The following is a 24,172-nucleotide window of genomic DNA, read 5'->3' on the forward strand; positions in this document are numbered from 1 at the left end:
ACTAAAGTCTCTTAAGATACTTAAGTGTTAAATAATGGACCAGGAAAATGAATAACTATAAGAAAGTGAAAATTAAAATCAACAAAAAACTATGAACCAGAGACACTTTTTGGGGGGTGAGGGGCAGGAGGGGAGGGGTTGGGGTCAGAATGGGGGGGTTGCAATTGTATGGGGAATATAAAAATAAAATTTATTATTTTAAAAAAAAGATACTTAAGTGTACTGCTATACCGAGCCAAATCCCCTATTGTAAAAGTGTATGGCTGGGCATTTGGGTCTGAGGAAGAACTTGGCACTTTGGTTCTCTGCTTCACTTTAACACAGTGCTTGAACATTGTTTGACTCTGTCTCCTACCCTGCATTTGAGGGGAAGGAAGTCAAGTGAGCAGAACTGGGCTATGACAGGATATATTTGAGCTCTAGAGGTGAATCTGTGCTCCCTAAGAGCAAGGTAGAGGAAATATTTTGCTGAGCATCCACTTGTATCAGGACCTTCTCTTGAATATCTCATTTAATACTCCAAGAACCCCTTAAGGTAAGCGTTCTTCAGAGAGGAAATATACATTTTTATCTGAAGTTGTTAACTGTGGTAATTTTGCAATTTTTTACCTTTTAGGCTTAATATTATTTTGTAATAATATTACTTCATCATGTTACTTCATATTTTTCTCTGTTTTTATAAATAAATGCTGCCCCTTGTTCTAAAAACATTTTGAGGCACCCCAGTCTTGAGAGTGGCTTTTATAATATCCCATTAGGTTACCCAACTATAATTTATTCAACCAATTTCCTATTGTTGACAGTATAACTTTGTTTGTTTTTGTTTTTTGTGGTTTCAAAATTTAGTTTCTGTAATAAGCGATCCTTGCTAGGAACATCTGCACATGACTATTATTTTGATCCAGTAATGCCATTCTTGAGGAAATTTCCAGAACAAAGGCCGTAATATTTTTGAGGTTTTTTACAGAAACCAGTAAATTGTCCACTCAAGGGAGTATGTATTACAGGAGAGTAAAAGGCGGCGGGGCGGGGACGGATTTTCTGCAAAAGAAATCAATTTTCCACTTATACATAAAATATTTGAGGAAATGATAGGAGGCAGGCACCAAGCCAGGGGCTGGGGACAGGGATGAGCAAGGTTGGCTGGCCCGGCCTTCAGGGAGCCCTGGTCAGGTCTGTGGAGGAGACTGCGGGGAACAGGTGCCTGCCTCTGCAGGGAGCTCCGCAGCGGCGGGGAGGGAGAGCGGCCCGTGAGCATCCAGGTCTCACAGCTTAGGCAGCGCTTGACCTGAGTCTTACAGAATGAGTAAGAATTCTGGCATAGGATTTATATTTATTTTACTGTGACTCTCTGACCTTTTATCAGAAAAGAAAGTTTCCCACTCTTGGCACAGGGAACGCTGGAGGCGCAGCAAGCCTCCCACCTTAGAAACGTCCATCCATCTCCAAGGAGGAGGGACAGAGGTGGGGGGAAGGGTGGTCTCCCACCACAGGAGCGGGATTTGGGGTCCGGGAACTCCCAGGGCGGCACCGGGAAGGATCCGAGAGGAGGAAAGCCGCCGTCCGCCCCAGGGGACCAGACCCGACGCGCGGCCCTCGGGGGAGGCAAGACGCGCCCTTGGGGAGACTCCGCGGAGTCGGCGCAGCTGGATCCGCGCTGGGAAGACGGTGAGGGCGTCGGGGCGCCGGGGGTGGCGGGTTTGAGAGCAGCGGGCGAGAGGGCTGGGAGGGGAGCAGGGCTCGCGCGCGGGCGGGGGGCGGGCGGGGGCGGAGCTCCGAGGCCGGGGCAGCCGCGGCCGCCCAGAGGGTCCGCGGGGGCTACTGGGGCCCGACCCGAGGGCGGGCGCCTCTCTGAGTCCTTCACTTTGGCATCGAAAAGGGGAACCGCACGCCGTCCAGAGCGCAACCTCAAGCCCATGCCCGTGGAGACTCGTGGCGGACCGGCCAGCGCAGCCCCTGGGGAGGGAGCCCCAGTCCGGGCGCCAGGTAGGGCCAGGGGCCGCGAGGAGGGCGGGCGGAGAGCGCCCCAATGAGGGAGGGGCGCTGGGGAGGCCGGGTGTGTGGGTGCGGGGGCCCAAAGGAGGGGTGTGCAGAGCAGCTCTGCCCTGGGCACAGGGGGCTCAGGGCGCGGGGGAATTCAGGGCCCAGATTACAGGACCCCCTGGCTTTTAGGGTGTATGGTCGGACTGTTCAGTTACTTCTAGAGGGGGCGGTGGGCCGCCCAGTTGCATGGAAGTCGTAGAATTCTGCGCCTCCACTTTTTTACCTGTGACAGGGTCCGAAGAAACTCCCTTTCTGCGTGTTAACTAGAGAACAAGCAGCTTTCTAGCTTCTACGCAGATGAAGAGAGGGCTCGCAGGCGTAAGCCCCCAGCCTTCTTGGGGTCCTTGCCTCAGTAGCACGACATCAGGGTGTCATTCCTGACCTGACCAGCCGCCATATTCCTTGGGGAGGAAAAAAGTACCAGATTGATGGAGTCTTTTATTGTTGCTTTTAAAATTACTTTTAAATTGTAGACCCAATAGATAACACATGCATGTTTTTTTTAAAAAAAATAGTATCTTTCAGAGGTAATGCCTATCTATATTCGCATTTGTGTCTGTTATACTGCCCTCGAGTTTTTTTTTAAACCATGTCCTTTTCTTGTTCTGTCCCCTCCTTTTGATTCTTAATCCCATCTCTTGCCTAATGAAAGTACCATAGGAAAATGACGTCACCAACACAGCCCGCATCCCTTAATCACTGGTGTTCCCACTGGCTCCAGCTCTGCTGTCTTCACTGGGGTGGCCCTGGGGTAGGGAACCCACTGCTGAGAGAATGTTTTCATTTATTTGCCTTAACTTGACTAGCCAGTAGAAGAAATAATCCATGACAAATTCTGTTCTATCTGTTCTTTCTCTTGTATTGGACTTTCCAAATGCAATTTAAGAAGAGTCAGTTGTTGAGGGGAATTAATGAAGGGCATTTCTTTAAATGCTTTGATTTCCAAAAAGTAACACCTTTCCTTAAAGCAGAACTCTCCCAGTTACACCTTTTCTACTGCCTCTCCTTCCACCCAGGACAATCAGTGTCAGGCATAAGATTTTTGCTGGACAGGACCCTGAACAGGTAGATGTTTTACACTTGTGAAAGGGCTCAGGTACCTAGATTTGTGGTAGACAAGGGCAGAGGTAAGGGAGATGTAGAAGGAGTGAGAGGGGAGCAGAAAGTAGGAAGAAAGGAACAGACCTTTGGGTGAAGAAGAATCCCAGACCTCAGATTGCTGTCATTTACTAACAATTTCCAGAAAATTTTGCTAGGAGACAACATGCGTGACTGCTTCTTACAATCAACTATATTCCAAGACCTTTTCTTTTTTTTTTAAAAGATTTATTTATTTATGCATACAAAACTGGAATACAGGCCAGAGACATGGGAAGATGAGAGGATTCACTAGAGACAGAGTAGGGAGCAGAACAGGCAGATTGACTAAAATACACTGCTGAGGGGAGCAGGGGGTGAGTCAGGAGAGGTCTTCTGCACCATATGGGTTGCTCCTTGGCTGGCCGGGATCGAACTCCTGCTGCAGAGGCTTCCAGATAACTTCATAGTGCTGTGCTTAACCCCTTGCGCCACCAGGGAGGCCTCCAAGACCTTTTCTATGCAAATTCAAAACTAGCAAATCAATCCATTTTTACCTACATGTTAAAATGGAAGTGGTTTAAATTAGTTTTTACTGAATTAATGGGTTTCTTATGAGATGCGTTACCTGTTCAAGAGAACTACTACCTACTCTAGTTAGACTACATTTTCCTTTACTTTGTTCAGTTATACATGTTGTATGTCCTTACCTGGATTCCACATGTCATATAGTTCAGGATGGTTAGAAGATGCCACTTCTAAAAACCTTTTGAATGGAGGCTTGGCAAAGGAGAACATAAGACAATACGGACTGATTCTTATGATTGGGTAGGGGAATGAGGAGGAGGAATGGATTTAGTAGCAGCTTGAGTCTAGTAAGGAATCAGGTATAATTCTTAAAACAACAGAGAAATGAGTGAGAGGTGAAGGAGCTATTCATCAGTTATTCATTCAACTTGTTTATAGATTGCCATGTGGATTCGCTGGGGAGAGGGAGAATGGCTGAATGACACCAGGAAGTGTCCCTGATCTGGAGCTTAGAGCTGCTTTGGGGAGATAATGGTTACTGATATAACTAAGTATTTAATGTGTAATTACAAACTAAAATAAGCTCTCTAAAAGAAAATAAAGTTCTTTGAATATACAAACTGTACTGGGAGACCAGGGAAAGTTTTCTAAAGAAGGTTTTCTTTGCTTTGACCTTTAAGGGTAGGTGGGAATTTGAGGATATATTTAATTTTGAGGTAAGACTACAATGTATCTGTTAGGAATGTCATTTGGCTGTTAGTAATCAAGGAAGTCTGGCAGCCATGGAGGGTTCTCCATTCTTCAGATATACACTTGTAAAGTTGGCATTTCTTTTTTTTTTTAAACATTTATTTATTTGTGTATACAAGAACTGGGGTACAAGCCAGAGGTGTGGAGGGTGAGAGGATTCACCAGAGACAGAGTGGGGAACAGAACAAGCAGATTGACTGAAGTACACTGCTGAGGGGAGCAGCGGGCGAGGCAGGAGATGTCTGCTAGCCATGTGGGTAGCTCCCTGGCCAGAGATTGAACTCGTGCTGCAGTGGTTGCGGAGTGCTTCATAGGTTGCATCTTAATCCCCTGTGCCACCAGGGAGGCACTAAAGTTGGCATTTCTTGAATTTGGGAGAAAGATGCTTTGTATCACAACTTTGTGTTGTCTTGAGTTGGTCATGGTTTTCCATTGCTGCTATTCTTGCTTTAAGATTAAATGTTTAAATTCATCTTATTCTGAGCAGTTTATTTTATTGCACACAGTGAAATGTGTGCATTGTAATTCAAATGTGAATCATCTATATGCCCATTGCTAAGGTAGATATATGTATATAACTACCATACCAAATTTGGCTTGTACAGTGACAACACTGTTATCACAGTACTTTTCCAGGTGTGGCAGTTGAACTACAATATCTTCTCTCCACCTCTAACCACCATTGGAAGGATTTCAAAATTTTCAGTTACCCTAAAGTTACATGTACCCCTTTGAAATTTCATATACAGTTCTTAGGTGAAGAAAAAAATAATAATTGTTGTAAGTCAAAGTAGTAAAAATCTCACATTTTGGCATGGGGTACTCTGAACAAGCAACATATGTCCTGTGAAAACAAGTATTTCCATTCATTCAGCAATATTTACAATAAACCTTCTATAGTCTCAGCATTGTGCTAGATACTATGGATAAAATGAATTAGTAAGACAGTTCCACCATTTAAGGAATTCATAGACATTTAAGAGAGGGAAGTCATATCCATTTGTGTAAGGGTAGGAAAGTATTATCTGGCTGTAAAGGAAGCATATTGGGACAGTGTTGCATAATGAGAAGTGTGATAAATTCTACTAAGGGGAAGAGGGATGGAGAAAAAGCTCAAAGAAGATTTAACACTGGAATTGAATCTTGAAAACTGTGACATTCCACAAGATAGACAAAAGGCAGAGAGCATTCTAGAAGGGGGATTCATGTCCAAAAAATGAACAAAAACCAAGACATGAAATAGCATGTCAAGGTCTAGGATCTGCAAGTAGCTCAATAGAACTGAAGTATAAGGAGCAAAGAGGGACTCATTGAGAGATGACTCTGGAGTGGTGGGCAGGCCAGATCACAGAAAACCTGCACCCATCACCTGAATAGCAAGGTGGTTAAAGTATGTCCTCCAAGGTTTGTGTCACCACACTGCCACTCTATAGCTGTAGGGCTTTGATAAAGTTAATTAGCCTCTATAAGTAATGGTAATGGGGTTGTTCCTCCTTCAGAGGGTTGCTGCAAGAATTGAGACATCATGCAGATGATGGACCCAATTACCATTGACTGTTATTTCCATTATCTACCTTAGGGTAAATGTTGTCTCTAGAGGGGTTCAAGTAGAGAAGTGACTGAGTAATTTTTTTTTTAAAGTGCAAATCATTTTGGCTTTGTGGTCATGGTGAGTTAAAGAGGGATACCTTTGGAGCAGAGCAACCACTTAAAAAGATTATAGCCATTCAGATGATGATGATTATGGCCTGAACCATGGTGGCTATAATAGTGGCCATGGAGAAGAGGAGCCAAATGCTTGAAATGTCTGTGAGGTAGACTCTGCAGAACTCAGTTACTCATTAGATGTGGGCAGTGGGATTCTGGTCTATCATCCTTTGGTTCTGTCATCAAAATGATTGCAGGATAAACAAAGGAAGCCTGGTATTAACCGGACTGGAGATAAGGTATCTGGGAAGTGCTTATGCGCAGAGGACTTAATGATTAGTACCAGAAAAGCTGTCTTTCTTATTCAGAAGACACCTTGGTAACATCTATATTGTAACATAAAATTGGATAAGAAAGGTATAGTTGATCCATAACAAATATAATTTAATTCTTTCTCTCTACTAGGAGAATTTCAATTAAAGGTGAATGAACACTAGACTACTTCATCAATTTGCCATTGTCATTGAACATATAACTCTATTCATTTCTCGTTTTGATTCAACTCTTGCGTAATACTAGCCTGACTGATTTTTCCTCTTTTTTCTTAAGTGTCCTCCCAATAAGCACTGATTGGGATAGCCTTATTAAAGCCAGAAAGTATTAGAGGATATGCGTGGTCCCTCTTTTATAGTGCAGCCTTGGTAACCACACCATCCATCCATAAGACTAAAAATAATGTAGATGTGTGTCGTAGTGTTGCTGAAAAGTTGCTGGTAACATCCATTATATGGATAAACAAATATTTCCCACAATTGTGGGTTCTGGGAAATGCTTATCAAATGTCATATTGGTAAATTCAGTTGCTTAAACAACTGTATCATTACTGGACGCCACAGAAATGAACAGACTTTATAATTGTAGGGCCAAAGTGTGAGATGACAAAATGTGAAATGAGAAAAAAATAAGGTCTTCCTGTGCCATGGACATTCCAGAGTTTGGTTTAAAGTGGACTTTCTATCTCTGTAACCTTAGGCAGGATATCCAACCTCTCAGAGCCTCAGTCTTTACTAGTGGATACTCCTTTGATATCTGTAAAACTGAGGATATGTTTCGTTCAAAGTGTGGCTATGAGATTTAAATGAGCTCTATATGGAATATTGGCCTGGCATACAGGAAGTGCTTAACTGGCCTATATCCCTTTGGCTCAGCAAGTCTTGAGGTCTTTACTTTGAAAAATCAGGAAGAATGACAATTTCTCAGGTTAAATAGCCTGAATTAATTGGCTTTTATGTGTTTCTCATCTATAATTGATTTTTTTCCCTGGGAACCTGGTAGAAACCTGTTTTCCTCCACCCTCAGGGAACTCTTATCAGTGATGGTGGGGCCAAAGGTAATATGATACTTGCAGCGAGGATTCTAATTTTAGCTACTCTTCTTTCAACAAGTCTTTCACATCCATACAGGCAAAATTACTAACAAATACAAAAAAAGAATGATACAACTTCTCTCTCCATTTTGGGGGGGTACAATGCCCAGCTAGTTTATTTCTTGATTTTCATGTAAAAAGAAAAGCAGACTCAAAGAGAATGTAGTTGTGTCCCAGAATAATTGAGAGCTGTTTGTCCTTAGGAAAAAAAGGTTTTGTTTTTCTCCAGTTAATAGAAGTTGATGGCTGAAAGAATTATGAAGTTCTCAGTGTGGTCTTTCTAAATATTCTGTAATTTGGAAGAAGATTTTAGTTTAGTTCACAAGCATCATTTGAGCTCCACCTGCATGTCAGGCATTGAGTTGGCACCAAACACTCAGAGAGGTCGCCTTGGTGCCCCAGATCTCCTTCTGGTAGTCCCTATGGAAGAGGATTGGTTGGGAGAGGAGGGAGGGATGCCAGATGATTTGAGAGAGCCAGTGAGCCGGGAACCCTCAGGCCAAGGTTCTCTACCACAGCTTCAGACAGACTGCCAGTGCATCAGATCATTGGCTCCTTCCAGCCCGGATCCAGATTACTACACCCCAAGTCCTTGCCCACAGGGGCCCTTTTGTGCTAAGCGTTTGTGATTTGAGAGATCAAAGAAAGAGGTAGTGAAGAAGTCAAGTAGTCTTCTGTTTCTGTACTCTTTTTTTTTTTTTTTAAAGTGCTCACTGCACAATCACCCACTTTCTTTTTTTTTTTTTTTTTTAAGATTCATTTGTTTGTTTGTTTGTTTATACAAGCACTGGGTACAGTCAGAAGCTCGGGAGGGTGAGAGAATTCACCAGAGCCAGAGCAGGGAGCAGAGCAGGCAGAAGGACCGAAGTACACTGCTGAGGGGAGCAGCGGGCAGCAGGAGAGGTCTGCGCGCCATGCGGGACCCTCCTCTGGTGGCCGGGGAGCAGCCGGGGATCGAACCGGCGCTGCAGAGGCTGCGGGCAGCTTCGCAACCCAGCGCTCAACCGCTGCGCTACCGGGGAGGCCCTGTTTCTGTACTCTTGAAAATGAAAATATCTTAAATAAAATTTTGCTCTATAAAATCATCACACTATCTTACGAGAAGTAGCACAGTATAGTTGGTTTAAAATGCAGCCTTTGGAGGTAGACTGCCTGGCCTTGTATCCCAGCTCTACAGCTAACTAGTGTGATCTTTGGCAAGATGATTAACCTCTCTGTGCCCCAGTTTCCTTATCTATAACTGGGGTTATTAATATTACCCACCTCATAGCTTGTTAAAAAATTTAAATGAGCTAACACACATTGCTCAAGTTCATCAAGCACAGTGAGCAAGTCTAATTCAACATCGAAAGCCCACAATCCAGCATTAGTACCTGGTACATTGGAGGAGCTGAGTCAATGAGCAGATAAATCTCAATGTGCAAATTGGTATCACAGTCAGTGATTGACAGACCACTTTCCTATCATTAACTCACTTGATCCTCAGAACTTCTCAAAAGATAATAAGGAATATGGGAAGATACGTATCATCCTCTCTGTTTTACAAATGAGGAACCAGGGCACTGAAAGGTGGAGTGACTTGCCAAGGAAAGCACACTTATAAATGACAGACCTGATTAGGGCTTCTGACTCCATTTATTCCTAACCTGCTTTTCCCACTTCCTGGCTGCCTCTCCACCTTAAGCAGGTTTCATGGAATTCAAGGGATATCCACCAGCAAATTGAACACACAGCATATTTAGCTTTCTGAAGATATGGACTTCTTACTGTAAATACACACAAATTTTAACTTTAAGTTGGAACTTGAATTTAGGAAAGTTTCTATTTGCGGAGTGGAAGGAAAGCAAAAGATATTTTATGGGAATGAGCATGTTCTTTGTAAGTGTGAATGTAGCAAAAAATCATAAAGGAAAATATTGATGTTTTATTATACAAACAGTTAAAAAACTATGTATAAAAAGTCATAATTAAATTAAAAAGAAACTTTAACAATTGTGACAGAGACACCAAAAGGTTAAAAGTTTCAGTTTCTAAAGAGCTCATAGAATTTAACAAGAGGGACATTAAGATCTTGGTTTCAAGTGGACAAAGGATGTAACAGTTTTCAAATGAGGAAAAGTATGTGACTGGGGTACATAAAAAAACATTTTAACTTTACTTGAGTAAAAAAAAAAAATTAAAGGTATATCAGTTTGCTTATCAAGAATACCGAGTCTTCAAAATTACTGGTGGTGGAGTGGGATAAAATAACAAATTATCTGAAAAAGTATTGCCTTAAAATTTAGAGCCTTTGACCAAGGAATTCCATTCTGGGGAAACCAACCTAAAGAAATCATCAGATATATGACTAAGAATATGACCTAAGATGTTCTTCATCATATTTATTTGTGAAATTCTAGATACAGCCTATGTGCCCAGTATATAAAATAAATTATGTGAGGGTGACTGGCCACTAAAAGTATATATTCTGGGCTCTTACCACCTGGGATCAAATCCTGCAGCTTTGGAAGCCATCATAACTGCAACCTTTGAAGCCTTACTCTCCTCAGATGTACAATGGGGAAAACAAGAGTTCCTACCACACAGGGTTGTTTTTTGGCTTAAAAGAGTCAATATAGGTCTACAATTTTAAAATCCTTAAAGCTCTAAAAACCTAAAGGTTTTCTTTTTTTTGGTAATTTCATTAACATCAAAACACAATAGATCTGGCATAAACTGATGTAACCTTATTCAGTTACTGTGACTATAGTCAATCTTAATTTTTTTCCATAGTTTCACTTTCCTAGCAGAATTGCCAAATTTCTCTCAATAAATTAATAAACCTCAGGCAAATGTGAAAGATTAATTTTGAGGTCATAACTAACTGAAATCATGTGTCTCTGCTTTGAGCTAACCTCTAGTCAAGAAAATTTTCCAAATCCTTCAGGGAATATAAATAACATGTAGTTTGCTGAGTTCCATACCCCCACACCAGAAATTCTGAGTAAGGAGATGTGGTGTGGGCCCAAATGTCTGTAGATGTCCCCAGCTCACTGAAGATGCTGAGCAGGACCACACTTTAGGTATCCCCCTTTCATCCTCCCTCCTTTTATCTTGATCTCCCCTTACACACTACTGTTTTAATTTGAATATTTCTATTTCTGGAAATCTTCAACTCATTTTTTATATTATTATTTCCTTCTCCTCTCATTTCTAAGCTGTGCTGGTATGCTTACATGCAAAAAGTCATAATTAAATTAAAAGCAAAGTAGTCTTTAAAAAATTGCAGCAAATATGCCAAAAGGATAAAAGTTCGTTTTCTAAAGAACTCATAGAATTTAATAGGAAGATTAAGTTTTTGTTCATCTATTATAATTTTTTGTTTCAAAAAAGTGGACAAAGTATGTAGGCCTTTCTGGGAATAGTAATATAATAAAAGTATCACTTTTGAGCACTGACCATGTGCTCATAACTATGTTACTGCTTTATTCTAAGTACTAAGGATATTTTTCATCCTTTCAACAACCCTGAAAGAGGGGTATTATATTCCTCATTTTAGAGCTCCTGGGACTCCTACTAAGTGGGAGTAACAAGTTTTGTTGGCCCAAAGCACAAACTCTTTCCATTTTATTATCCTGCCCTTTCCACTGAGTGGTGCAGGTTGCCAGGTCTCTAGTCTGACCTGCCTGCTCAGTCCTGGCTCGGCTGCTTGGCTTCTGCCAAGTCCCCAGTATGGAACTGCCTCTCCCCTCATCTATCCAGATCCCACTCAGGCCACTTTGCCTACCCGCAGCCTACACCCGCTGCATCTTCTGTTCTTTCCTGGCCATTTATCATGTGTCTTTGTATTTTCACATCAAGGGATCTGTCTTCCTAACTGGATCTGGGACTTCTTGAGCCAGAGCCTGTTTCTGGGAGTAGCCATGGTGGGGACTGATTGCCTCCTTTATACCCTCCTTCCCACTCTCCCTTTCTGACCCCATTTGGTCTTTTTTACCTGGCAAAATCAAGACACACCAAGGAGGCAGGAAATAGCCAGGCTTAACCCTTCACAATCCCCTTCCCTCATCTGCAGCAGTGTATGGTGCTTATCCTGTTGTTCCATAGAATCATGACAAGGTACTTAACCAGAAGGTCCGATCCTTGGCTGAGAAGCACTGGCAATGCCTGTAACCCGTGGCTTTTCATCAGTGTTTCCAGACATCCCTCTCCTCCTTCCACATTTACTGAACTTCCCAGTTTCACTCTGCGTCCTTGTCTTCATTTAAGTTAGGCCAAGAGTTCTCACTTGCCTACTCCTAGCTCATATATCCGTGGAGCTACTTCCCAGCTTCATGATTGCTGCTGGGTCCAGTATGATGGGACACACACACTTGTACAGTTGGGTTGTTTTCTTCCTTCCCTCTCCTCCCCCTTCCTCTTCTCTCTCCTCCCTCTACCATAATAAATAACATTTCCCTCCCTCTCCCTCTCTCCACTATTCCTCCCTTCCTTCTTCCTGAGGTCATTATTCCTGTTATTGCTTGGCTGATGCTATCAGCCCACTATGACAGCTTACACATCTCGGGGCTGGTAATCTTCCTTCGGTAATTTTCCCAAGACTTGTCATTATCTCTTTATAAGTGGTCCACATTGCAGCTGGGTCTTTAGCAAAAGGGGAAGATTTCTCATGGTGCCGTCATTTCCTCCCTATCTGTTAGCAGGAAAGTGCTGTTTGTGTTTGCCTTACTTCTCACACAGCTTCAACTGACACCACCACTAGTATATAAGTTTAGATGTGATTAATTTTCTTGCAGGCAGCTTTTCTGTGACCCACATTTATGAATCAGCTTTGTGGTGGCCCTGCTGTGCCCCTTCACTGTCTCCTGCAATGAATTCCTTCTCTGTGGTGCTTCATTTCTTTTTTTTTCTTTTTTTAAAAGATGTATTTATACATACTGGGGTACAGGGCAGAGGTGGGGGGGGAGGTGAGAGAATTCACCAGAGACAGAGTGGGGAGCAGAACAGGCAGACTGACTGAAATACACTGCTGAGGGGAGCAGTGGGCAAATCAGGAGAGGTCTGCTGTGCCATGTGGGTAGCTCCCTGGCTGGGGATCGAACTTATGTTGCAGAGGCTGCAGATAGCTTCATAGGTTGCGTCTTAACCCTTTGCGCCACCAGGGGAGCCCTCATTTCTTGTACTATTCTTGGTAGCTTTCATAATGGAATTGTAGGGGGAAAAATTATTCTGAGAAATACCATTTACTATTTATTTGGTGTTTACAATGTATCAGGCTTTGTGTTAAACCTTTTTATATGCTTTAATTTAATCCTATTCAAACCTTCAGTTAGGTATTATTTCAGTGCAGTGGGGAAACAAAGGTTTAGTGAGGTTAAGTAACTTGCCCAAGATCTCAAGTGTTGTAAGTGAAACAACCTGGATTCAGAGCTGCATCATATAATTCCAAGGCCCGTAATCAAAATTAAGTTTATGAGAGCTTTCTTCTATAATTTAAAAAAAGAATGATTTTGCCCTAAGTTCTTTCATACACTGCTGAGACAGTATAAAAGGATAAATCCTTGGGGCCTCCCCGGTGGCGCAGCGGTTGAGCGCTGGGTTGCGAAGCTGCCCACGGCCTCTGCGCGCCGGTTCGATACCTGGCTGCTCCCCGGCCACTGGAGGAGGGTCCCACATGGTGTGCAGACCTCTCCTGCCGCCCGCTGCTCCCCTCAGCAGTGTACTTTGGTCCTTCTGCCTGCTCTGCTCCCCGCTCTGGCTCTGGTGAATTCTCTCACCCTCCTGTGCTTCTAACTGTGCCCAGTGCTTGTATGTATAAATAAATAAATAAATCTTTAAAAAAAAAAAAAAAAAGGATAAATCCTTTCTAAGGATTATTTGGCAATACACATTGAAAACTTCTAACATGTTCTTATCCTTTAATAATTTCCATATCTGAATTTATATATTTATTATATTTATAACCATGAATATGTGCAATGATGTCACCCTAAGGAAGCACTATTCAGAAAAAAAAATTTTTTTTTTTTCAAAGATTTATTTATTTATTTATACAAGCACTGGGTACAGTCAGAAGCGCGGGAGGGTGAGAGAATTCACCAGAGCCAGAGCAGGGAACAGAACAGGCAGAGCAACAAAGTACACCGCTGAGGGGAACAGCGGGTGCAGCAGGGGAGGTCTGCGTGCCATGTGGGACCCTCACCTGGCTGCCAGGGATCAAACTGGCACTGCCAAGGGTGCGGGCAGCTGCGCAACCCAGCGCCCAACCGCTGCACCACCGGGGAGGCCCTATTCGAAAAATTTTTAATGGGCTTCATATCCAAAAGAAGGGAATTGCCAAATTAAGGTATGATACAAAACATCAATTAGCTTTCCCTCTATAAAAGAAAAACCCAAGATATTATTGTTTTGAAAAGGAAATTATCTTTATGAAGAGTGAATTTTTCCTGACCAATCAAAAATTTAAGAGGGTGGAGGATTCATGACATAGCATCTGTCATACCTCTGGGTAAGTAATGATTAGCTGTGTGTAAATTTTGATTCAGACATGCCATAAGCCACTATAAAGTCAATAAAAATTATTATTTTTATTTATGGCAATAAATGCAAATTGATGAATGAGGAAAAATGTGTTGCAGACCAGAATGTGTAATACGATTCCATTTTCATAAAATTATTCATGTATATGTATACTAATCACCAAAATGAGGTGTCTGGGTGATGGACTTCTTGGTGATTTTTAATTTTCTGGGATTCTTTTCATGTTTTTCTTATACTTTCATGTATTGTTTGTGTATTGCACAGTTAGTATTGTTTTTAAACCAAAAAAATCTTAGTTTTTTTACCTAGAAAATTGCATTACCGCTTTCATGTTTTCATATTGATTGTTTCTTTCATATTTTCCCAACAGTTCACCATGAATATATCAAATATTGTTTGCCTGCCTTTTTATTACAAAATATGTTATTCTTTGTTGAGATAATATGTAATATATACATACGGTTTAAAGAATAATAATAAAAGACACCTGAGCAACCATAATCCTAAGAAAATTAGTTCATTGGAATTATTAAGATTTTTATTAGTTTTATTAATATTTTGGCTACAAAATTATGTAGGTTTTTTTCTGCTCCCCCTCCCCACCCCTATAAGAAAATAGTCCATTAATCTGCTACTTTTATTTTTTTTAAATAATAAATTTTATTTTTATATTCCCCATGCAATTGCAACCCCCCCATTCTGACCCCAATCCCTCCCCTCCCGTCCCCCACCCCCCAAAAAGTGTCTCTGGTTCATAGTTTTTTGTTGATTTTGATTTTCACTTTCTTATAGTTATTCATTTTCCTGGTCCCTTATTTAAGTTTTCTAGATTCCTGCTATGAGTGAGACCATCCGGTATTTTTCTTTTTCTTTCTGGCTTATTTCGCTGAGCATGATCCCTTCCAGCGCCATCCATGTTGCTGCAAATTGCATGTGTTTATCTTTTTTAAATGCTGAGTAATATTCCATGGTATATATGTACCACATCTTCTTGATCCAGTCGTCTATTTTTGGGCATTTGGGCTGTTTCCAAAGCTTAGCTATTGTAAATAGTGCTGCTATAAACATAGGGGTGCAGGTGTTCTTTGGAATTGATGTTTCTGTGTCCTTTGGGTAAATACCTAGGAGTGGAATTGCTGGATCATATGGAAGCTCGATGTTTAGTAGGTCCAGAAATCTCCACACAGCTCTCCATAGTGGTTGGACCAGTTTGCACTCCTACCAACAGTGCAGGAGAGTTCCTTTTTCTCCACACCCTCGCCAACATTTCTTGTTGCTAGTTTTTTTTAATATGTGCCATTCTCACTGGTGTAAGATGGTATCTCATGGTAGTTTTGATTTGCATTTCCTTGATTACAAGTGATGTTGAACATTTTTTCATATGCCTGTTGGCCATTTGCATTTCCTCTTCAGAGAAGTTTCTTTTTAGCTCTTCTGCCCATTTTTTGACTGGATTATTTTCTTTGTTGTTGTTGAGTCTCATCAGCTCTTTGCAGATTTTTGTGATCAGTCCTTTATCATTAGTGTTGTGTGCAAAATGTTCTCCCAGTTGGTGGGGTTTCTCTTTGTTTTTGTTATTGTCTCTTTTGCTGTGCAGAAGCTCTTTAATTTGATGTAGTCCCAGCTGTTTAGCTTTGCCTTCACTATCACTGCTTTGGGTGATGTGTCTGTAAAGATGTCTTTGATGTGAATATCACGTAGTGTTTCGCCTATATTTCCTTCTATGTATTTTATGGTTTCAGGTCTTATGTCTAGTTCTTTAATCCATTTTGAGTTGATTTTTGTGTATGGTGTGAGGTAGTGGTCAAGCTTCATTCTTTTGCATGTAGCGACCCAGTTTTCCCAGCACCATTTATTGAACAAACTTTCTTTGCTCCAATGCATATTCTTTGCTCCTTTGTCAAAGATTAGTTGACCATAAATCTGTGGGTTTATTTCTGGATTTTCTATTCAATTCCATTGGACTGTATGTCTGTTCTTGTTCCAATACCATGCAGTTTTGATTAATCTGCTACTTTTAATGCATGGTTTTGCAGAATGAGAGTGTTGTATTTTTAAAAACATATATTATATCAGAAAAACTTGTATCCCTAACATTGTTTAATTTGCATTGTTTTCAATTTTGTATAGTCAAATGCTCTTTACATTCTTTTTCCAGGTGCATTTTTTCAAATATTATACTTGTGAGAGTAACACATGTTAATGACTATAACTGCGGTTCATTCATTTTCACTGCTCTTTAGAATTTCATTATATGAGTATGCCAAAATTTTGTCTTTTCTCTGCTTGATCAGCAATTGGTATTTGCAATTTCTTGCTATTTTAAAGGAACATTGTTATAAACATTTTGTACATAATTTTTGCACATGTGCAAGAGTCTCTAGAACATTCTACCTAACAGTAAAAGTACTAGGCTTGGGGTATGTACTTCTTCATGTTGACTAGGCAGCGAGAAATGGATTCTCAAAGTGAGTTTACCAATTTAAACTTACACCATCAGTGTATGAAAGTTCTCATGTACCCACATTCTTGTCAACAGTTGAAGTGTTGCCAAAGTGTTACAGTTTTAATTGCTTACCAACATGAACATGTTTCTTTCTTTGTGTATTCATAGTTGTTGACTTCTATGACATGCCTGTGTTTTTGCCCATTGTTTTTCCATTGGAATGCTCTATATTCTCAATACTACTCCTTTTCCAGTTATATTGGTGGAACTATTCTCCTTCTAATTGCAACTTGTCTTTTCACTCTTTAGGATCATTTTATTAACAGTTTGTAGCCTAATAGAGTTGAATTTATCATCTTTTATTGTTTGTGCTTTTTATTTTTTCAAAAATATTTTCAATGTGAAGCTAAAATGATATTCTACATTTTCTTCTAAATTTTTAAAATTTTGCCTGTCACATTTAATCTTCAAGCCATTTGCAATAGGTGTTTGTGTGTGGTGATGTGAGTACAGGTCCAAATTGTCAAGGATCCATGTATTCATGAGTCTGTCTCTGGCCTCTCTGTTTTATAGTGCTTATCTCCCCTGCCATTATCAACTGTCTCAATTATTCCAGCATATTATTGTTTTGACAGCTGGTAGAATGAACCTACCTTCAGTGTTCCTCTTCTTCAGAAGTATTGACTATCCTCAGCCCATTGCTTATCCATATAAACTTTAGAATCAATCTGTCAAGTTGTATGCCTGCAACACACACACACACACACGCATGCGTGCCTGTTGAGGTTTTTATTAGGATTTCAGTTAATCTATAGATCAACTTGAGAAGAACTAACAACCTAATAATATTGAATCTCCCTTTTCATGAACAGTTAGAGCATATATTTAGATTTTATTTAATGTCTTTCTTAGACATTTGAAATTTTCTTCATAAATTCCTTGCACATCTTTAGTTCATTCTGTTCATGAGAAAATTACTTTTTCTGTGGTATCTATTTCAAAGCATATTTCTGTATTGATGATTAACATAAATGCATAAATGCAATTTATGTATATATACTATAGATCTAGTCACTGCAGTAAATTCACTTATTAATTCCAACTCTGTATGTAGAGTCTAAGACTATCTACATTGTCTTATCTAATGAAAATGTTACTTTTTCCCTAAATCTTACACTTTTGATAATCTGTCTGTTATGTTATTAAACTAGCTAACATCTCAGGGAAAATGTTAGAGAAATGATGATGGGACATCCTTGTCTTCATCCTGATTTTGAAGGCAAAGTTTTTAACATTTCATCATTAATCATGGTTTCTGGAACTCCCCGCACTGAACTGCAGTGTTTTTTTGTTTTTTGGTTTTTTTTTTTAGATTTATTTATTTATTTATACAAGCACTGGGTACAGTCAGAAGCACAGGAGGGTGAGAGAATTCACCAGAGCCAGAGGGGAGAGCAGAGCAGGCAGAGTGACGAAGTACACTGCTGAGGGGAGCAGCGGGCGGCAGGAGAGGTCTGCTCACCATGTGGGACCCTCACCCGGTGGCCAGGGATAGAACCGTTACTGCAGAGGCTGCAGGCAGCTTCGCAACCCAGCGTTCAACTGCTATGCCACCAGGGAGGCCCTGCAGTGTATTTTATTTTATTTTTTTATTTTTTATTTTTTTTTTAAAGATTTATTTATTTATTTATACAAGCACTGGGTACAGTCAGAAGCGCCAGAGGGTGAGAGAATTCACCAGAGCCAGAGCGGGGAGCAGAGCAGGCAGAAGGACCGAAGTACACTGCTGAGGGGAGCAGCGGGTGGCAGGAGAGGTCTGTGTGCCATGTGGGACCCTCCTCTGGTGGCCGGGGAGCAGCCGGGGATTGAACCGGTGCTGCAGAGGCTGCGGGCAGCTTCGCAACCCAGCGCTCAACCGCTGCGCCACCGGGGAGGCCCCTTGCAGTGTATTTTAAAGCACACTTTTCTCCTACATGATTGTAAGAGCTCAATTTGAGTTTAGCCCTGGACAAGGAGACAAGAGTGCATGCCTTAGCCCTGGACAAGGAGGCAAGAGTGCATGCCTTAGATCTAGTTTACTTAGGCTAATCTAGTAAAGACTGCTTGTGTGGTCCACCAGTCTCTGGAATTTGACATTGGGTTTGGGGCCCAAGCCCCACCTAACAATTTCTTGTACGTGCATTTTCCTCTGAAAGGTTGAGGGACTGGATTTGGGTAATTTTGAGTCCCCTAATGCAGTGGGTGGGTATCAGAATCACACACTGCTGGACCGCAACCAGAGTTTATGACTCAACAGGTCTGAAGTGGGACCTGAATTTGCATTTCTGAGAAGTTCTCAGGTAATGCCGATGCTGGTCCTGGAATCACACTTTGAAATCCAAGGTCTTAATGATCTCTCCTTTAAAATCCCAAATATGCAACATTCCAAAACTAAGAAACAAAATTATTTAAGTGTCTAAGAAGGAGGAATACTACAAAGAGTAAAGTAGCTCTTTGCGGTGGCTCTTGGAGGGTAACACAGGGTCACCAACAAACATGGGAGAATGGAAGGAGAGGGAGCTGCAAGAGAAAGTGGGAGATTTGAGAGAGAATAATGGAAGGAACACATAGGAATGTATGGAGGGGAACTGTAAATAATACACCAGGTAGGGATGACTTAAGTTCGCATCCCACAAAGAATATAGAGGGGAAAGGATGACAGTGCGTGACACACCTCGTAGTTGTAGAAGGGAACAAACCATTTAGGTGACTATTCCAAATGGAGATGGACCACTGTCAAGTAAAACAGCAAGTGCTGAATAAACCAGAAACCAAACCCAAGGAGGTAAGAGAGTTAATGCAAGTTTCCTACTAAGCAGAAGACTGGATTCATTCCTAAAGTAGCAAAGAAAAGGGGAAGCACTACAAGCAAACAGGATTTAAAATCACATTAATCGCTTCAGGAGCTGTAGTCCTTGCCACACTTTGACTTGGGCTCAGTGCCAGTGAAAAAGCAGGGTTGATGGGACAGTCACAAGGAAGAAGAGGTTGGGGCCATTGCCCTGCTGGATGGAAAGCAATACCAGAGGTGTCAAGTAGAGCAGCGGCTAAGTTTGCCCAAGGACTGGACTCATATGAAGCCTTCAATACTGGGATTTTACCTACCAACAGTGTGAATAAGCAATTTATTAAAATAGAAGGGATAAGTTCTCCATTCCCCTTCCATATCTGCTGCCAGCCACCTGTCTGTAAGGGGCTAGCCAACTATCTCCTACATCAGGTCCCCTTTTTGTTTGTTTTGCCCCTTAAGTGTCACCAGTTTTCCACTTACTACTTAACTATATAATTCAGGGAATACAGCGTCACACCTCCATATGTCTACATGCCTCACTCAAGGGATATCATGTCTTAAAGATGCCTTTGGTTTCATTAGTTAAGAGTGTAACCTGTCAGAAATGCAAGGAACCGTAGATGATCCTCAGTGAGCCATAAAGCAGGAGTGATTTGCTGAAAGTCAACCACAGTGCACTTACTTATTTTGTGTATTTGTCATCAGGATCTCTTGATTCCATTTGTTGACTAATATTAAAATATATAGATCAGTCCTGCATATTTACTCTGATAAATCTGAAATGCTTGCCTTGGATTTATGTAGGATCTTGCCTACATAAATCAAGTAACTTTGTGAACCAATATAGAACCAATGAGACATTTTCCTAGAAAGGGTTTCGATTCAAATTAGCTACAAACGATTTTTTTTTAAAGTTGCTTCATTATTTGGTGAATCACTGACACTGTTGAGAATAAAAATAAAAGCATTTTAAATTCCAAGAAAGAAACATGCAATATAGGGCCTCCCCTGGTGGTGCAGCGGTTGAGTGCTGAGCTGCGAAGCTGCCCACAGCCTCTGCAGCGCCGGTTCGATCCCCGACCAGTGGCGAGGGTCCCACATGGCGCGCAAACCTCTCCTGCCCTGCCTACTGCTCCCCTCAGCAGTGTACTTCATCAGTCTGCTCCCTGCTCTGGCTCTGGTGAATTCTCTCACCCTCCTGCGCTTCTGACAGTAGCCAGTGCTTGTATAAACAAACAAACAAACAAACAAATAAATAAATAAATCTTTAAAAAAAAAGAAAAAAGAAACATGCAATATAAATCCAAGATAGTTATTGGAAATGCAGATTCTTCTAGTAGGACATGCGAATCTGGCTCCACATTCACCTAGGGCCAGATGCCCAGTCAGTTTCCTTCACACCTGCTCATCCAGCCTCTTTCTGAACGCCCTCTACTTTGGGAGACATGTATTCCCAATGTGGCATTGTCCTAACTGTGATAATTTTTTTTTCTCAATTGTGTTGGAAACCCAGTGCATTACTGTACAGTTTCTATGGTGAGAAAATTCTTCCTTACATCACACCAAAATCTGTCTCTATGAAATTTCTGTCTATCTGCCCAGTCTTGTACTCCATACCAACCTAGGAAAAAATCTAAAACATTCTTCATCTTGAAGACCTCAGTCATTTCCCCACTAAAATTTCTTTTCTCCAAGTAAGCTTTCAGGGTTAGTTCCCATAAATTTTTTCATGGTATCGTTTCCAAGCTCACATTGTTCTGTTTGCTTTCCCTGGGCATAGACCAACTTGTCAGAGTCTCCTTCTCTAAGACCAAAATATGTATACTTATACATCATTCCACATATGAAGTCCAGGCCACAGCTGAGTACAGTAGGGCTCTTGATCCTCCTGGATCATGTTAACAACCCACAGCTTTAGCACTCACCTGTTGTTCATCTCTTGCTTACAGGCATTATAGACCCTTCTACTTACTATGTAGGTACAGTTGCTGAGCCAGTATCATAACACTTATCAGAATGACTAAAGCCAGCACTGTTGTTTATTTTTCCCCCCATCTTGAAAAAGCTGCAAAGAGAGGTTATAGACAGTATGGTATAGACGGTGTAGGGTGGCTTGCTCAAGCTGGTTCCCCACTATTTCAGCTTGGTTTCTAATTGAAAATATCTTTTTTTAAAAAAGATTTATTTATTTATTTATTTATTTATACAAGCACTGGGTACAGTCAGAAGCGCGGGAGGGTGAGAGAATTCACCAGAGCCAGAGCGGGGAGCAGAGCAGACAGACTGAAGTACACTGCTGAGGGGAGCAGCGGGCAAGCAGGAGAGGTCTGCGCGCCATGTGGGACCTTCACCTGGTGGCCGGGGATGAAACCGGTGCTGCAGAGGCTGCGGGCAGCTTCACAACCCAACGCTCAACCACTGCGCCACCGGGGAGGCCCTGAAAATATCTTCTAATTGAAAATATCTTTCTAATTTCTTCCAAGTGGTTGTTCCTCTAGACCAGATTGTGCCAATTGTCCTACTGTTTCAATAGATTGTCTACGCAAATCTAACACCTCTACTCTTCACCCTGTGTCATCTCCCCTTCTTGAAAACTCCAAAATGACTTTTGGAAGTGCCTGTTTTGTTGTTGTTGCATACTCTTTTCTTATTCCACTGATCCCTTTGCCAGAATCTGTCATCGGCTCTCTTAGGCTTGTTAATTCTACATTTTTACTCTGCTCTCTCTTTAGCTACCTGCAGTGTCCATTTGAAGAGTATTTGAAGATTCTTTAGTGGAGAATAACCATTTAACCCAATAAAATCTTTTAGTTGTGCTCTCTACTTAAAGAGAATAAAAACTTTCTTCAAAACTTATCTAAAAATATGCTGCAATAGCGTTATGGTATTTTGCAGGGATGTAGACAAGCATTTTCAGATCAGTAAGAGAACCTGGTTCTCCTATATCTTACTTGTATGACTCAGAAAGAAGATAGACACAATATTACTATTTTCTTTTAATGCAATGTTCATAAACCTCAGGGAGCTCATAGAGCTGGGGATACCGGGGACTGCAAACACAGCAATCATCTTATGCCACATGCTAAACATATCTGCATCCCAACTCTGGCTCAACAGAGAAAGGTGTAGTAACATTCACTGTGCTTCACTTTGTACTTAGACTGTTACAGGCATGCTTGACAGTCTAGACTCTATGGAATTTAGCCAAATAAAATCTCTCTTGACTGCTAAGGAGTCCTTGGAGTGAAAAAACCATGTGCCCTAATGGGACACGTGGCACTGGGGCAGTAAGACCAAATCTTAGTTTGAAAGCACTCATAGCATATTATTTTTTCATTGACTGGACTGAGGGTCACGCAAAATCCCATGATAAATGACTTGCTTTTCTTCAGAGTCATTTATTAACTTCAGGAGTGTAGAATGCATTACCAAGAGACTAACCTATCCCACTTGAAAGGACATAAACCAGAGTTTTCTGAACCTCCAAGGGTGAGATTGGAAGACAGGAGAGAGCAAGCTTATCCTTGCCTCTGCTACTGTCCCAAACATGGCTGCCTCTACCACCCTGAATGATAGATTGGATAAAGAGTTTCTGCCTATACCTTTGAGAATGTTGGGCCATGCTTTGATTATAGCCCTCAGCTTCCAGGAATGAGCCATTGGCACAATGGGATGGTTGGGCTATGAATAGGCATAAAATAGCTTAATAATTTATTTTAAACCAAAACACTGGTGTGCACACAGTGAAATGAGTGTGGTCTCCTTTTAAGTTAAGGCTCTTGAAAATCCTACCATTTCTTCCATTATATTTCTGTTGCTCAAAAGATTATTGGGGAAATAGGTGAACACACACACACACACACACACACACACGACCACCATTTAAATCTACAACTCAGAATTAGCTGCATTAACATTTTTTTTATTAAGAAATTTTTCTTTATTAAGAAATTTCTATTGCTTCCTATTAAATATGACATGTAGAAGTTTCAAGTAATGCAGAAAATAATAAGACTTAAAGGTTTTTTTAATATCATTAATATTTGTTGAAAATTATCCCAGACATTTCTCTATGTATCTCATTTTTTTAATTAATTAATTTATTTATGCAAGCATGGGTACAGTCAGAAGCGCAGGAGGGTGAGAGGATTCACCAGAGCCAGAGCAGGGAACAAAACAGGCAGACTGACGAAGTACACTGCTGAGGGGAGCAGCGGGCGCAGCAGGAGAGGTCTGCACGCCATGTGGGACCCTCAACGGTGGCCAGGGATTGAACTGGCGCTGCAGAAGCTGTGGGCAGCTTCGCAGCCCAACACTCAACCGCTGCACCACCAGGGGAGGCCCTGTATCTCATTCTTTTGAATAGCATCAGTTTTGGCAAAGTTTCCATGTTTAAGGGAAGATTTGATTTTGAAAATTAGGTCACAGTTGTCAGGAGCCAGCTAAGCCTGATAAATAAGGTAATTATTAAACTGAGTAACAAGATTTTGGTGCCAAGTCAGGTGTAATTGGTTTTTTTGGACAGCTCAGAAATTGACTCTAAGTGGGGCAGCCATGTCAGAAGTGTTCTAAGTCAACAAGAACTGCCCGCTGAATGACTCTCTCTGAAGGTCATGTTCGTGGCGTAACTGAAGTCTTGGGAACCTTAACCTCTGCGATTGAGCTCGGGCTTTGCCCCTTGAGAGCTGTGGGCCTCAGTCAGGTTCTTAACTTTGTAAAGCCTCTGTTTGCTCATCTTTAATTGGATGTTCATAATGTCCACTTTTCACAAGCTGTAATGAGAATCAAATTAGGTCTTGCACATTAAAGCTCTCTTGTGGACTAGCAAACTCTACATAAATGTAAGGCACTATTATTTAAGTATGTTAGTCAAATTAATCTTGTTTCTTGATGGGCACACCTCCTA

Source organism: Talpa europaea (genome assembly GCF_964194135.1).
Source record: "Talpa europaea genome assembly, chromosome: 4".
In the NCBI taxonomy this organism is placed as follows: Eukaryota; Metazoa; Chordata; class Mammalia; order Eulipotyphla; family Talpidae; genus Talpa; species Talpa europaea.